The sequence below is a fragment of the Eretmochelys imbricata genome, chromosome 16 (assembly GCF_965152235.1).
Source record: "Eretmochelys imbricata isolate rEreImb1 chromosome 16, rEreImb1.hap1, whole genome shotgun sequence".
Classification (NCBI taxonomy): domain Eukaryota; kingdom Metazoa; phylum Chordata; order Testudines; family Cheloniidae; genus Eretmochelys; species Eretmochelys imbricata.
The window spans coordinates 26,799,999-26,814,044 of record NC_135587.1 but is presented as its reverse complement, the minus strand read 5'-3'; positions in this window follow the sequence as shown (position 1 = coordinate 26,814,044).

Below are 14,046 nucleotides of genomic sequence, written 5' to 3'. Positions count from 1 at the left end.
TGGGTGGGCAGGTGAGTCTGCTTTCCGTTTGAGTTCTCTGCTCCATCTAGAAAAAATGTTCAATCCCCCCTTCCTCCGAGTGCTCTGCCTGTCTGTCTGACAGTGGCACACAGTGACTCCACCTTGGCCTGGTGACTGGCGATTCATTTGTTATTATTTATGCCGTTGTCCCAAAACACCCCTGTTTTACTAGATGAGCTGTCCCTGAACTCAGAACTCTACTGTTGCAACAGGGCTTAGGCCTGATCTCTTTGTATTCCTGGCAGAGGCCTGGGCCCATAATACCTTCTTAGAAAGGATATAATTATTATTTTAGATTTAGCCTCACATTAGTGCTGACTTTTACGAGAAACATGCCTTCCCTTTCAAACATCTCATTTTTGTTCGTCCCTGTAGCCACAAACTCTGCATTTGGCTCTGGAGCAGCAAGAGGTAGTTATAAGGAAGACACAGATCCTGTAGCCACATCTCCAGCCTCCTGGAACAAAGGGCAGTTTCTTGGAACCAGCTATGAGGGGACCCATTTCAAACACATCTTGGAGCGGTTTACTCTCTTCACAGACAGCATCAGAATTAATCTCCTTGTAGCCATCTGAAAAATGCACGATCATCTGTTATTTTAAATTGCTGAGCTGAGGAGGCCCCACCTGTGGAAAAATATGGGTCTGGAGTAAAAATTTTCTGTTCAGGCTCATCTATTGTAGGTACCAATGCAATAGCCTGAGAACAGGTGGAGTTATAACAGGTTTTATTTTCAAGCCACAAAGTTTGAACCCAGTTTCAGTTTCTTTCCTGTTTTCTCAGCACAGAGATCAATGGCCTAATTATCATGGCGCGTACTCTGGTACAAACCAGCATGTCCCTACTGCAGTCAATGGGCAGGTCTACAGTACTGCTTAAGTCAAGTTAACTTACGTTGCTCAGGGTGCGAACCCCCCCGCCCACCCCCCCCCCCGGCCTTCTGAGTGACACAAGTTTTGCGCTGTCCGCCCTGATGCGATGTCGGTGGGAGATGCGCTCCTGCCGACATAGCTTCAGTTTCTCACTGAGCTGGAGTAACTATGGCGGCTGGAGAAGGCGCTCTATAGGCAGAGGGCGTCTTCACCGGACGCTGAGCTGGAGTAACTATGGCGGCTGGAAAAGGCGCTCTGTTGGCAGAGGGCGTCTTCACCGGACGCTGAGCTGGAGTAACTATGGCGGCTGGAGAAGGCGCTCTGTAGGCAGGGTGCGTCTTCACCGGACGCTGAGCTGGAGTAACTATGGCGGCTGGAGAAGACGCTCTGTAGGCAGGGTGCGTCTTCACCGGACGCTGAGCTGGAGTAACTATGGCGGCTGGAGAAGGCGCTCTGTTGGCAGAGGGCGTCTTCACCGGACGCTGAGCTGGAGTAACTATGGCGGCTGGAGAAGACGCTCTGTAGGCAGGGTGCGTCTTCGCCGGACGCTGAGCTGGAGTAACTATGGCGGCTGGAGAAGGCGCTCTGTAGGCAGAGGGCGTCTTCACCGGACGCTGAGCTGGAGTAACTGTGGCTGCTGGAGAAGGCTCTCTGTAGGCAGGGTGCATCTTCGCCGGACGCTGAGCTGGAGTAACTATGGCGGCTGGAGAAGGCGCTCTGTAGGCAGAGGGCGTCTTCACCGGACGCTGAGCTGGAGTAACTGTGGCTGCTGGAGAAGGCTCTCTGTAGGCAGGGTGCGTCTTCGCGGGACGCTGAGCTGGAGTAACTATGGCGGCTGGAGAAGACGCTCTGTTGGCAGAGGGCGTCTTCGCCGGACGCTGAGCTGGAGTAACTATGGCGGCTGGAGAAGGCGCTCTGTAGGCAGAGGGCGTCTTCACCGGACGCTGAGCTGGAGTAACTATGGCGGCTGGAGAAGACGCTCTGTAGGCAGGGTGCGTCTTCGCCGGACGCTGAGCTGGAGTAACTATGGCGGCTGGAGAAGGCGCTCTGTAGGCAGAGGGCGTCTTCGCCGGACGCTGAGCTGGAGTAACTATGGCGGCTGGAGAAGGCGCTCTGTAGGCAGAGGGCGTCTTCGCCGGACGCTGAGCTGGAGTAACTATGGCGGCTGGAGAAGGCGCTCTGTAGGCAGGGTGCGTCTTCACCGGACGCTGAGCTGGAGTAACTATGGCGGCTGGAGAAGACGCTCTGTAGGCAGAGGGCGTCTTCGCCGGACGCTGAGCTGGAGTAACTATGGCGGCTGGAGAAGGCGCTCTGTAGGCAGGGTGCGTCTTCACCGGACGCTGAGCTGGAGTAACTATGGCGGCTGGAGAAGACGCTCTGTAGGCAGAGGGCGTCTTCACCGGACCCTGAGCTGGAGTAACTATGGCGGCTGGAGAAGACGCTCTATTGGCAGAGGGCGTCTTCACCGGACGCTGAGCTGGAGTAACTATGGCGGCTGGAGAAGACGCTCTGTAGGCAGAGGGCGTCTTCACCGGACGCTGAGCTGGAGTAACTATGGCGGCTGGAGAAGGCGCTCTGTAGGCAGAGGGCGTCTTCGCCGGACGCTGAGCTGGAGTAACTATGGCGGCTGGAGAAGGCGCTCTGTTGGCAGAGGGCGTCTTCGCCGGACGCTGAGCTGGAGTAACTATGGCGGCTGGAAAAGGCGCTCTGTAGGCAGAGGGCGTCTTCACCGGACGCTGAGCTGGAGTAACTATGGCGGCTGGAGAAGGCGCTCTGTAGGCAGGGTGCGTCTTCACCGGACGCTGAGCTGGAGTAACTATGGCGGCTGGAGAAGACGCTCTGTAGGCAGAGGGCGTCTTCACCGGACGCTGAGCTGGAGTAACTATGGCGGCTGGAGAAGGCGCTCTGTAGGTAGAGGGCGTCTTCACCGGACGCTGAGCTGGAGTAACTATGGCGGCTGGAGAAGGCGCTCTGTAGGCAGAGGGCGTCTTCACCGGACGCTGAGCTGGAGTAACTATGGCGGCTGGAGAAGGCGCTCTGTTGGCAGAGGGCGTCTTCACCGGACGCTGAGCTGGAGTAACTATGGCGGCTGGAGAAGACGCTCTGTAGGCAGAGGGCGTCTTCACCGGACGCTGAGCTGGAGTAACTATGGCGGCTGGAGAAGGCGCTCTGTAGGCAGAGGGCGTCTTCACCGGACGCTGAGCTGGAGTAACTATGGCGGCTGGAGAAGATGCTCTGTAGGCAGGGTGCGTCTTCGCCGGACGCTGAGCTGGAGTAACTATGGCGGCTGGAGAAGGCGCTCTGTTGGCAGAGGGCGTCTTCGCCGGACGCTGAGCTGGAGTAACTATGGCGGCTGGAGAAGGCGCTCTGTTGGCAGAGGGTGTCTTCGCCGGACGCTGAGCTGGAGTAACTATGGCGGCTGGAGAAGGCGCTCTGTTGGCAGAGGGCGTCTTCGCCGGACGCTGAGCTGGAGTAACTATGGCGGCTGGAGAAGGCGCTCTGTAGGCAGAGGGCGTCTTCGCCGGACGCTGAGCTGGAGTAACTATGGCGGCTGGAGAAGGCGCTCTGTTGGCAGAGGGCGTCTTCACCGGACGCTGAGCTGGAGTAACTATGGCGGCTGGAGAAGACGCTCTGTAGGCAGAGGGCGTCTTCACCGGACGCTGAGCTGGAGTAACTATGGCGGCTGGAGAAGGCGCTCTGTAGGCAGAGGGCGTCTTCACCGGACGCTGAGCTGGAGTAACTATGGCGGATGGAGAAGATGCTCTGTAGGCAGGGTGCGTCTTCGCCGGACGCTGAGCTGGAGTAACTATGGCGGCTGGAGAAGGCGCTCTGTTGGCAGAGGGCGTCTTCGCCGGACGCTGAGCTGGAGTAACTATGGCGGCTGGAGAAGGCGCTCTGTTGGCAGAGGGTGTCTTCGCCGGACGCTGAGCTGGAGTAACTATGGCGGCTGGAGAAGGCGCTCTGTTGGCAGAGGGTGTCTTCGCCGGACGCTGAGCTGGAGTAACTATGGCGGCTGGAGAAGGCGCTCTGTTGGCAGAGGGCGTCTTCGCCGGACGCTGAGCTGGAGTAACTATGGCGGCTGGAGAAGACGCTCTCTAGGCAGGGTGCGTCTTCGCCGGACGCTGAGCTGGAGTAACTGTGGCGGCTGGAGAAGGCGCTCTGTTGGCAGAGGGCGTCTTCACCGGACGCTGAGCTGGAGTAACTATGGCGGCTGGAGAAAGCGCTCTGTTGGCAGAGGGCGTCTTCACCGGACGCTGAGCTGGAGTAACTATGGCGGCTGGAGAAGGCGCTCTGTAGGCAGGGTGCGTCTTCACCGGACGCTGAGCTGGAGTAACTATGGCGGCTGGAGAAGGCGCTCTGTAGGCAGGGTGCGTCTTCACCGGCCGCTGGAGTAACTATGGCGGCTGGAGAAGGCTCTCTGTAGGCAGGGTGCGTCTTCACCGGACGCTGAGCTGGAGTAACTGTGGCGGCTGGAGAAGGCGCTCTGTTGGCAGAGGGCGTCTTCACCGGACGCTGAGCTGGAGTAACTATGGCGGCTGGAGAAGGCGCTCTGTTGGCAGAGGGCGTCTTCACCGGACGCTGAGCTGGAGTAACTATGGCGGCTGGAGAAGGCGCTCTGTAGGCAGGGTGCGTCTTCACCGGACGCTGAGCTGGAGTAACTATGGCGGCTGGAGAAGGCGCTCTGTAGGCAGGGTGCGTCTTCACCGGACGCTGAGCTGGAGTAACTATGGCGGCTGGAGAAGGCGCTCTGTAGGCAGGGTGCGTCTTCACCGGACGCTGAGCTGGAGTAACTATGGCGGCTGGAGAAGGCGCTCTGTTGGCAGAGGGCGTCTTCACCGGACGCTGAGCTGGAGTAACTGTGGCGGCTGGAGAAGACGCTCTGTAGGCAGGGTGCGTCTTCGCCGGATGCTGAGCTGGAGTAACTATGGCGGCTGGAGAAGACGCTCTGTTGGCAGAGGGCGTCTTCACCGGACGCTGAGCTGGAGTAACTATGGCGGCTGGAGAAGACGCTCTGTAGGCAGGGTGCGTCTTCGCCGGACGCTGAGCTGGAGTAACTATGGCGGCTGGAGAAGACGCTCTGTTGGCAGAGGGCGTCTTCGCCGGACGCTGAGCTGGAGTAACTATGGCGGCTGGAGAAGGCGCTCTGTAGGCAGGGTGCGTCTTCGCCGGACGCTGAGCTGGAGTAACTATGGCGGCTGGAGAAGACGCTCTGTTGGCAGAGGGCGTCTTCGCCGGACGCTGAGCTGGAGTAACTATGGCGGCTGGAGAAGGCGCTCTGTAGGCAGGGTGCGTCTTCGCCGGACGCTGAGCTGGAGTAACTATGGCGGCTGGAGAAGGCGCTCTGTTGGCAGAGGGCGTCTTCACCGGACGCTGAGCTGGAGTAACTATGGCGGCTGGAGAAGACGCTCTGTTGGCAGAGGGCGTCTTCGCCGGACGCTGAGCTGGAGTAACTATGGCGGCTGGAGAAGGCGCTCTGTAGGCAGAGGGCGTCTTCACCGGACGCTGAGCTGGAGTAACTATGGCGGCTGGAGAAGACGCTCTGTTGGCAGAGGGCGTCTTCGCCGGACGCTGAGCTGGAGTAACTATGGCGGCTGGAGAAGGCGCTCTGTAGGCAGGGTGCGTCTTCACCGGACGCTGAGCTGGAGTAACTATGGCGGCTGGAGAAGGCGCTCTGTAGGCAGGGTGCGTCTTCACCGGACGCTGAGCTGGAGTAACAATGGCGGCTGGAGAAGGCGCTCTGTAGGCAGGGTGCGTCTTCACCGGACGCTGAGCTGGAGTAACTATGGCGGCTGGAGAAGACGCTCTGTAGGCAGAGGGCGTCTTCACCGGACGCTGAGCTGGAGTAACTATGGCGGCTGGAGAAGGCGCTCTGTTGGCAGAGGGCGTCTTCACCGGACGCTGAGCTGGAGTAACTATGGCGGCTGGAGAAGGCGCTCTGTAGGCAGAGGGCGTCTTCGCCGGACGCTGAGCTGGAGTAACTATGGCGGCTGGAGAAGGCGCTCTGTTGGCAGAGGGCGTCTTCGCCGGACGCTGAGCTGGAGTAACTATGGCGGCTGGAGAAGGCGCTCTGTTGGCAGGGTGCGTCTTCACCGGACGCTGAGCTGGAGTAACTATGGCGGCTGGAGAAGGCGCTCTGTTGGCAGAGGGCGTCTTCACCGGACGCTGAGCTGGAGTAACTATGGCGGCTGGAGAAGACGCTCTGTTGGCAGAGGGCGTCTTCGCCGGACGCTGAGCTGGAGTAACTATGGCGGCTGGAGAAGACGCTCTGTTGGCAGAGGGCGTCTTCGCCGGACGCTGAGCTGGAGTAACTATGGCGGCTGGAGAAGACGCTCTGTTGGCAGAGGGCGTCTTCACCGGACGCGCTGCCGCGGCCCAGCTGCATTGGGGCAGCTGCACTGACTCAGCGCGGCGGTGTTGCCTTGCCCAGTGTAAAACTGGTGAGAGAGGAGAATCGGGGACCTGGGGAATCGCCCCAACAGCTTCTAAGAACACCCTTGTCACAGCCTGGGATTGTGGCTTGGAATACTAGGTGTGGTTGAGAGGAGACTTTTCATCTCTCTAGGTTTCAGAGTAACAGCCGTGTTAGTCTGTATTCGCAAAGAGAAAAGGAGGACTTGTGGCAGCTTAGAGACTAACCCATTTATTTGAGCATGAGCTCTCGTGAGCTACAGCTCACTTCATCGGATGCATCCTGTGGACTTCTACACTTTCCACAGATGCATCCGATGAAGTGAGCTGTAGCTCACGAAAGCTTATGCTCAAATAAATGGGTTAGTCTCTAAGGTGCCCCAAGTCCTCCATCTCTCTGGTGCAGCCTGTTCTTCATCCTTTAAACCCAGTGGCTCTTCCCTTCGTGATAACATCATGCCTCCTTGGAGGTGGGGTGCTAGTTCAGACATAAGAGTTGCTGTACCTGAGCAGCTTGCTATGACTCCCACCTGCATGTTATTGTCTTTCTTCTCATGGCTGCTGCCCTGTGGCTCTGAACGTATACGACGGGCTCCATAGTGTCTTAGGAAACATCTTACACAGGCCCCCGTCACACAGTGCAATGGTGAATCTGAAGGTTAGGCCAGAGTAAGGTTACAGTGAATGATACACACGAACCAGGTGTTATTTCCTTATCGACTGGGATATTGGTGTTTGAGGCTCAACTCCAAGTCCCACTGAAGTCAATGGGAATCTTTCAATTGACTGCAGAGGGGGCTGGATCAAGCCGGGGTGTGGATTCATGTGGGCAGGAATACGAGAGAGAGAGAGAGAAATTATGGAATTCTTTATGCAGCATCCTCACTTTCCACATTATAAACAATTGCCAAGCTTTTCTTTTATATTTTTAGAGCTAATTTTGAACAACTTGCTCCAGGTAGAGACCAATCCCTAATTAAGTAATTGTTGTGGCTTTTGTCCGATAAGTATCATGATCCAAATTCACTAATGGGATCTCAGACAGAATTGTTTTGTTTTCTGGAGTGCAAAAGAAAAGTGTACAGTGTTTGTCATTGTTCTCATTTCACAATTTACCTGCTGGTACTAGTGATAATTACCGTGTTCTCTCATGGATGAGAAGCTAGCACACTGTGGGGATAACTGAAAAATTCAATATCAAGGAAGGAAGAATTTTCTGTAAATGTAAAAATGTGATTCGTTCTTGCTAGACCAATCGGTTACAGTCTGTGTACGAACGAACGCAATGCAGCGATGCTATGTATTTAGCAGCATTTACTGCATGGTTATTTTTAGAGAGCTGGGCCTATCCCTGTCATTTTACTTTTTACTTTATTAAAAATATCGATAAAACACCAGATGTGCATTAGGTGACACCATTTCAAAGTCCACAGAAAGAGGAACAAATGTGTTTTCATTATAAGCGGTAATAATAATGAAGAGTGACAGCACCTTATCCCCAGGATCTGCCTCGCAGCAGCAGTTTGGCTGATAAAAAAACAGGACTTAAGATAAGACAGCAATTATTAAGACAAATCTTTTGAAGGGCCATTTGAACTCCTCTTTCCAGAAGATAATCTGATTGTCCAAGGTGCTCTGAGGGGGGTCGGCAGTATGGGAAGCAGGACCCAGGTGCAGGCCTTTAGCCCTTTGCACTGGCATTTTTACCTCCAGCCATTTCCCTGCTCTCCTCTCCTTTTGTTTGCTACAGCTGTGTCATATAAATCAGTCTTCATTCTGTCGCACTGACACTAAAGAGAAAACACAACACAAACAATGCAGAACGCAAAGCCCCACATATATTAATCATCATTTTTTCCCTCTTTTGCTAATCTCTTTTACGTATCTTTTTGGGAAGATTCAGAAACCGCTGAAGGCGACTGTACTTCTTCCTTCATAAATATTGGATGCTCACAAAGCATGAATATTTGAGCAGCTAGTTCTGACTTGGGTGAAACCAATTGCTAATGGCAATTCATTTTTCCTCAATGACATTCCACCAATAGCAAGCATTGGGGGAGGAGATGATGCAATTTGGAGCCAAACAGCAAAAGGAAAAAAGGTATTTGACTCAGAGCAATAAAGGTAAATTTGCAGTGTTCTCAGCATAACTCTGGGCCATATCCTGCCCTCCATTAGAGGGGGTTATGCAGATGGAAGGAAAGCAGGACAAAGTGTAGCAGCTATATGGGCATCTATACGGGTAGAAATATTGGGGGGGACAAGCATTAACTGTTTGATCATGTGATGTTATTGTATTAATATTTAGTTACCTCAGCACTAGAGAGTCTGGCAAAGTATTCACAATTTCCATGCTGAAGTGGGGAAGGCTTTACAGCCCTCAAATGGCATCCCCCAGGTATAAAAATGAAAGAAAGGCATTGAAGCTGTATCTTAAAGTGCATGGAGCATGAAAGAAATGGTGCTGCCACACCCCAGAAATCAGCAACTGAGAATTAGATAGCTAGATGATAAATCTTATCTAACTCTCTAATCTGATTGTTTTATGGCCCTATGCATATAGTTGTCTGTTTTAGGGCTGGTCTACACTTAACATTCAGCTTGCCCTAGCTATGTCTCTTGGGGGTGTGTGAAAAATTCACACAGCCTGCGTGCTGTAGCGAAGCTGACCTAGCCCCTGCTGTAGCTATGGCTGTCGCCACTTGGGGAAGTGGATTACCAACATCGAAGAACCCCCCCCCCCCCATCTCTCAGGAAGTGTCTAGACTACAGCGGCAACGTGTAGCTGTGGTGCTGTAGCACACAGAGTAAAGCCATGCCCTTAAGCTGTTGGTCTCTTTGAATAAATGATACCTCCCGCTGGGCCCCTGTTAGAATCGCTTTGGAGTCACTGTTACTTTCCCGAGAGCAGGTTCTGTCAGTGATGTGATGCCTCAGCTAGGCACTGCCAATAGAAAGGCTTTTGAGTACAACAGACCATCCCAGCTTTTTTGAAGTCTTCAAGTCCACTGGGACAATCTTCTTCACTCCACCAGTCATGATGCTGGGAACCCCGTGGACCTGACTTGTCCATCCACTTGCTGCATGTGGGCAAAAAGATCACAAACTAAAATCCCAGTTGACAAACCTTTCTGCCTCGTGTAGCGCTAGACTTCCAGTCTTGGGAGCGCTGCTTTGATTCATTAATTTCAAACACCACATGCAGATTTAGTCATGCAGATTTAGTCAAGCTTGCAAAATACCATGATGGAAAGCATCCTTTCTCAGTACTCAAGTACAACAGAACCGCTTTTTCCCCTTTTGCTGATAGTCCCCTAAGTTACTCAGTGCACCCAATGGACCATTCAGTTTTACATACAGGTGTGTGCAACCATGAGCTGCGTGAACTAGCCAGCAGCCTGGCAGGTGTGTGCTACCTGCACAGACCTGGCATAATTGGCAGCAGAGAGGAATTTTTGTGCCCAGGCATTGGGAAGACGGGTACTTAGTCCCTGAGGTGCAGTGCTCATGTTGGAAACAGACGGCAGCATGCTGTGCCTGCCAAGGGGGTGTGGGGTGAGTGCTGTTAAGGTGGCTCATTATATATAGTTGCACACGCTAAACACATTCTATCCAGTGCAGCTCAAGGAGCAGACCCTAGCTAGGAGGCTGGCCAAAGCATGCTGGGCAATAAGCGGCTGGATAATTTTTCTCTCATAGAGACTCTGCCTGTCTTGTTACATCAATACCACTTTTTATTTTGCACCGAGGCGGCTCTATGCCATGGGCTGGAACAGTCCCAAAGCCGCCCCCTGCCCACTTCGCATTGCTATGAAGAGAGGGGATTCCAACCTGGGGCCCAAACAGCCAGTCCCCTGTGTGCTGAGCCTGGAGTGAGGTCACTCGGGAGCAACTGCGCTTGCTGGGCCACCTCTTTCCCTGATGTGTGGAGCGGGTCTGACACAGGCGTGTTTCCAGGGGAAACGGTGACTTTTTGTTGTCCCACTGAAAATTTTCATTACAAATCCAAAAGGTTTTGGTAGGAAAGTTTTCAATTTGGGGGCTTTCAAATTTTTTCTATAAAAACCTAAAATTTGTGTGGCAAGCATTTAATTGAAAATGAAATTTTCCATCAAAAATAGTTTCTGTAGAAAAATGTTGATGGCTCCTATTAATGTGGGCTAAATCCGCTTCTGCTGCCCCAGTCGATGGTGGGACACATGTGCACTGCCAAGCCTGTCCCTCCAGCAGAGTTCATGTGGGGAGGGGGAGGAATTGGGTGCCCCACCCATCTCTGTGATAGCTGTATCTCCGGCTGAGGCCTCTGGGGATCCCGGCTTGTCGGGCTTCCAGCTGAACCCAAATAGGCAGCTGCTAGGCTGCTAGGCAGGCTCCCATTCTCAGATCACATCCAACTGCTCTTAGGATTGGAAAGCCAGAAGCAGGGGACTACCCTGTGGGCTGCTGGCGGGTTTGGTACCTGTGAACGAGACACAGTGTGTGTGTGTGTGTCTGCTTCACTTGCATTGCCAGCACCAGCCATCGTCCCCATTTCCCAGCCTTGAGCAAAAGTAGGTTTCCCCAGGAACCCCTGTTCAGAGCTGCAAGGCTCGCGTGTGGCACCTGGCCAGGCCGTCTCTCCCTGGATTCCATCGGTTAGTTCTGTCGGGCCCATGTGTGCGCGGTGCCCCCCAGTGTGCACGGTGCCCCCCAGTGTGCACGGTGCCCCCCAGTGTGCACGGTGCCCCCCAGTGTGCACGCTGCACTTCTGCCTGGGAGAGCTCAGGCTCTAAAGCTGGGGCTGCCTAGATCTGAGCACCCCCGTCCTGTGGAGAGGCTGGGTTTACGTGACTGGGGGAGTCAAGAGGGCTCCTCGCTGTGCTGCTACCAGGACAATAAGATAGACCTTTTCCTTCTCGCTTTAGGATGCAGAGTGCATCCCTCTTCACCAGCCAGCGGGGCTTCCACCTTCCCCTCTCTCCCACGCGTTCATCAGAAAAACCAACGACTTCTGAGTGACGACCCGTGCTTGGGGCATAGACACCAGAAGTGACAGCTGGATCCCCCGTGGCCCAGGATGGTTTGTGTTAAAAGGCCCCATCGTTGCAGTGGACAGCATGCCAAGGGTATTAGTTGGCTCAGTCTGGTTACCTAATGGATGCAGCCACACCACGCACCCTATCCCAGGGCAGTCCCATCAGCGAGCCTGAGAACCAGGAGCCATGGAGCGACATTCCCCTCCTTCCCTGACAGGTGGGCTCTGCAAATGCTGGTGGAGGGCAGCGGGAGGGAAGCTTGCAGTAGCGTTGTCTGTGCTGTATCTGCGCCAAGGATCAATGGAAAATGCGGCCACGCAGGCTGCGCCTCACACTCCCCAGTGCTACGTGGACTCGCCGTACAAGTCAAGGGCTACACCGAGGGTGGCAAGTTCCCTGCGAATTCCCAGGTGAGCACACAGTGCCCCTGGCCACCACACACACTGCACATACACACCCACACAGAGACAACTGCATCGACTGCAACGAAAGAGACAAAAACTGCACACGGAGGAGACGGCTGGTTTGTTTACAGGTTGCTTTTATTTACAAATATACTGAAATGTAATCTCTCTCTCTCTCTCTTTCCTGGGCAGAAACACAATGGATGAGAATCTCACATCCCTTAGCTGCCAGGTGACGGTGGCAGGAAAAAAATGCAGTGAAATGAAATTTAAAAAACACTAATAAATAATTTAACAATGACAAGTAATTAAATAAAAAAAAATCCAACCTACACACATTATGGTGGCGTGTTACCAACACAGAGAGCAAGGGGCAGGGAGCTACTGTGAAAGGCAGGTGGTTAAGTATGAGGGAGCATATTCATATTTTGTACAAGTTAAACAAATTGTAACAGACAGCTACAAAATACTACATTTTGGTAACATAAATACAGAATATATAAATATACAAGTAATACAGCCGTACACAGCTAAAAAAGGGTGTCCACTTAAAAACAGAGTTCCCACTGCAAAATAGCTGGAAGTCCCTTCACAGTCACTGCTAAACAAAACAACATTGTGCAGACCCAAGAGCAGCCATGCTGTACCATTAGGAAGGCCTGCAGTAGAATCAGCAAATCAATCTATGATTCTGTGCTTATACTTAGAGGTTACCAAGTTATTCAGTAAGGCCCTAATTCAGCAAGGGAGTTAAGCATGAAGTCAACCCTCTGCATTCAGCAAAGCACTTACACATGCTTGAGTCCTGTTGAAGCCAACAGGATTTAAGAACTTTCTTAAAGATAAGCCTGTACTGAAGTACCTTACTGAATGGTGGCCTAAATACTTCACTTGCTCTGAATTCAAGTTGCTATGGATGTGTTAGTCGGGCAATCTGTGCCACCCAGCGGCACTGTGCTAGGAGAGGAGGGCACACTAAAGTGGGACTTAGACACACAATGACAGCTGCTCATTAACACTTCCCAAATACTTCAGGCTCTAGCGATGTAAAGCACATGGGAACTTCGTAGCCGTGTACATGGAACTGGCTCCAAGGACTGTGGCTGTGATGCGATCTCTAATGTGTCCTCTCTTCCCTTTTGCTCTTGTGACCAACCCTTGTGGTTGGAGGAAGCTTGTCTTTCTCCTTGGTCCTGTAGTGGAGTCTTATTGAGTTAGTATGACATCACCATGGAACTTCTGGTGATGTCACAAATTGAATGGCCCATCTGGCTGGCAGGAGCAGAGACACGGTGATGCTCTGGGCGGAATGAGGGGTGTGGCTGGAAATATCATTGATCATTGGAAAAGGTGGAGAGGAATCCTGCACCCAGTAGGGAAAGGGATGTGGAATTACATCAACCACTCTGCAAGGCATTACCAGGCTGAAGGTGCCTCCCTAACCCGTGACTGTGCTGCAGAGTGGACACATTGCCAGGCTCATGAGAGGGGTTCTCTGAGCAGGCTCGTACCTATCCCTCAGCAGCAATACTCACACTGCACATTGAGCAGAGCGAAACACATTCAGTGGCCACTGAGAGCATGCTTCAGCTCACTCCTTGTGCATGGGTAGCACCAAGTGGGCTTTAGAACGCAGACACGTTTGGTGACAAAGCATCTGAAGAAGAAAAAAGACCAAGATTCGTGGGACATGTTTCAGCTTAGAGATGGAAACCAAAAATTATTTTACTGACAGCAACATAATTATCTCCTATTTGTTGGGCATGAAACACATTTAACACCATAAAGCCAATTATTTGGAAGTATGTCCCTCTCCTCAGCATCATACTGAGACTGTGGTTAGTGTAGCCCTGAGATGAGCTGCACGTTGTGGGGGAATTCTTCCATTGGCAGTGACACTATGAAATGGAAACGCGCTAGTTACTAGGTTAAAAGCATATGCTGGTCCGTGAGTACAGGGACTAAATACTGCATCAATCAGTTACCACATTTGGCGGGAGGAAACTTGCAGTATGCTAGCATCACTTTTGGGCACAGAATTGATCATTTGCAGAATACAGACTTCTGAGGAAGCTATCATTTAGCATGTTCACATTATGATAACCTTTCGTTAAATATTATTGAGTGAACACAAACCTAATCAATCTTCTTTTAGTTAATTGCATCTTGTCACTGCTTTAGCCTAATGTGTATTCCTTCTTTAGCCAAAACAGCATGATTGAAATGCTATGAAGAGTTCACTTGATGTATTTATACTAGAGCAAGGTTAATTTGCTAGAGAGAATTATCACTGTAAGGTAGACGTAATAAACTGCTGTCATGACC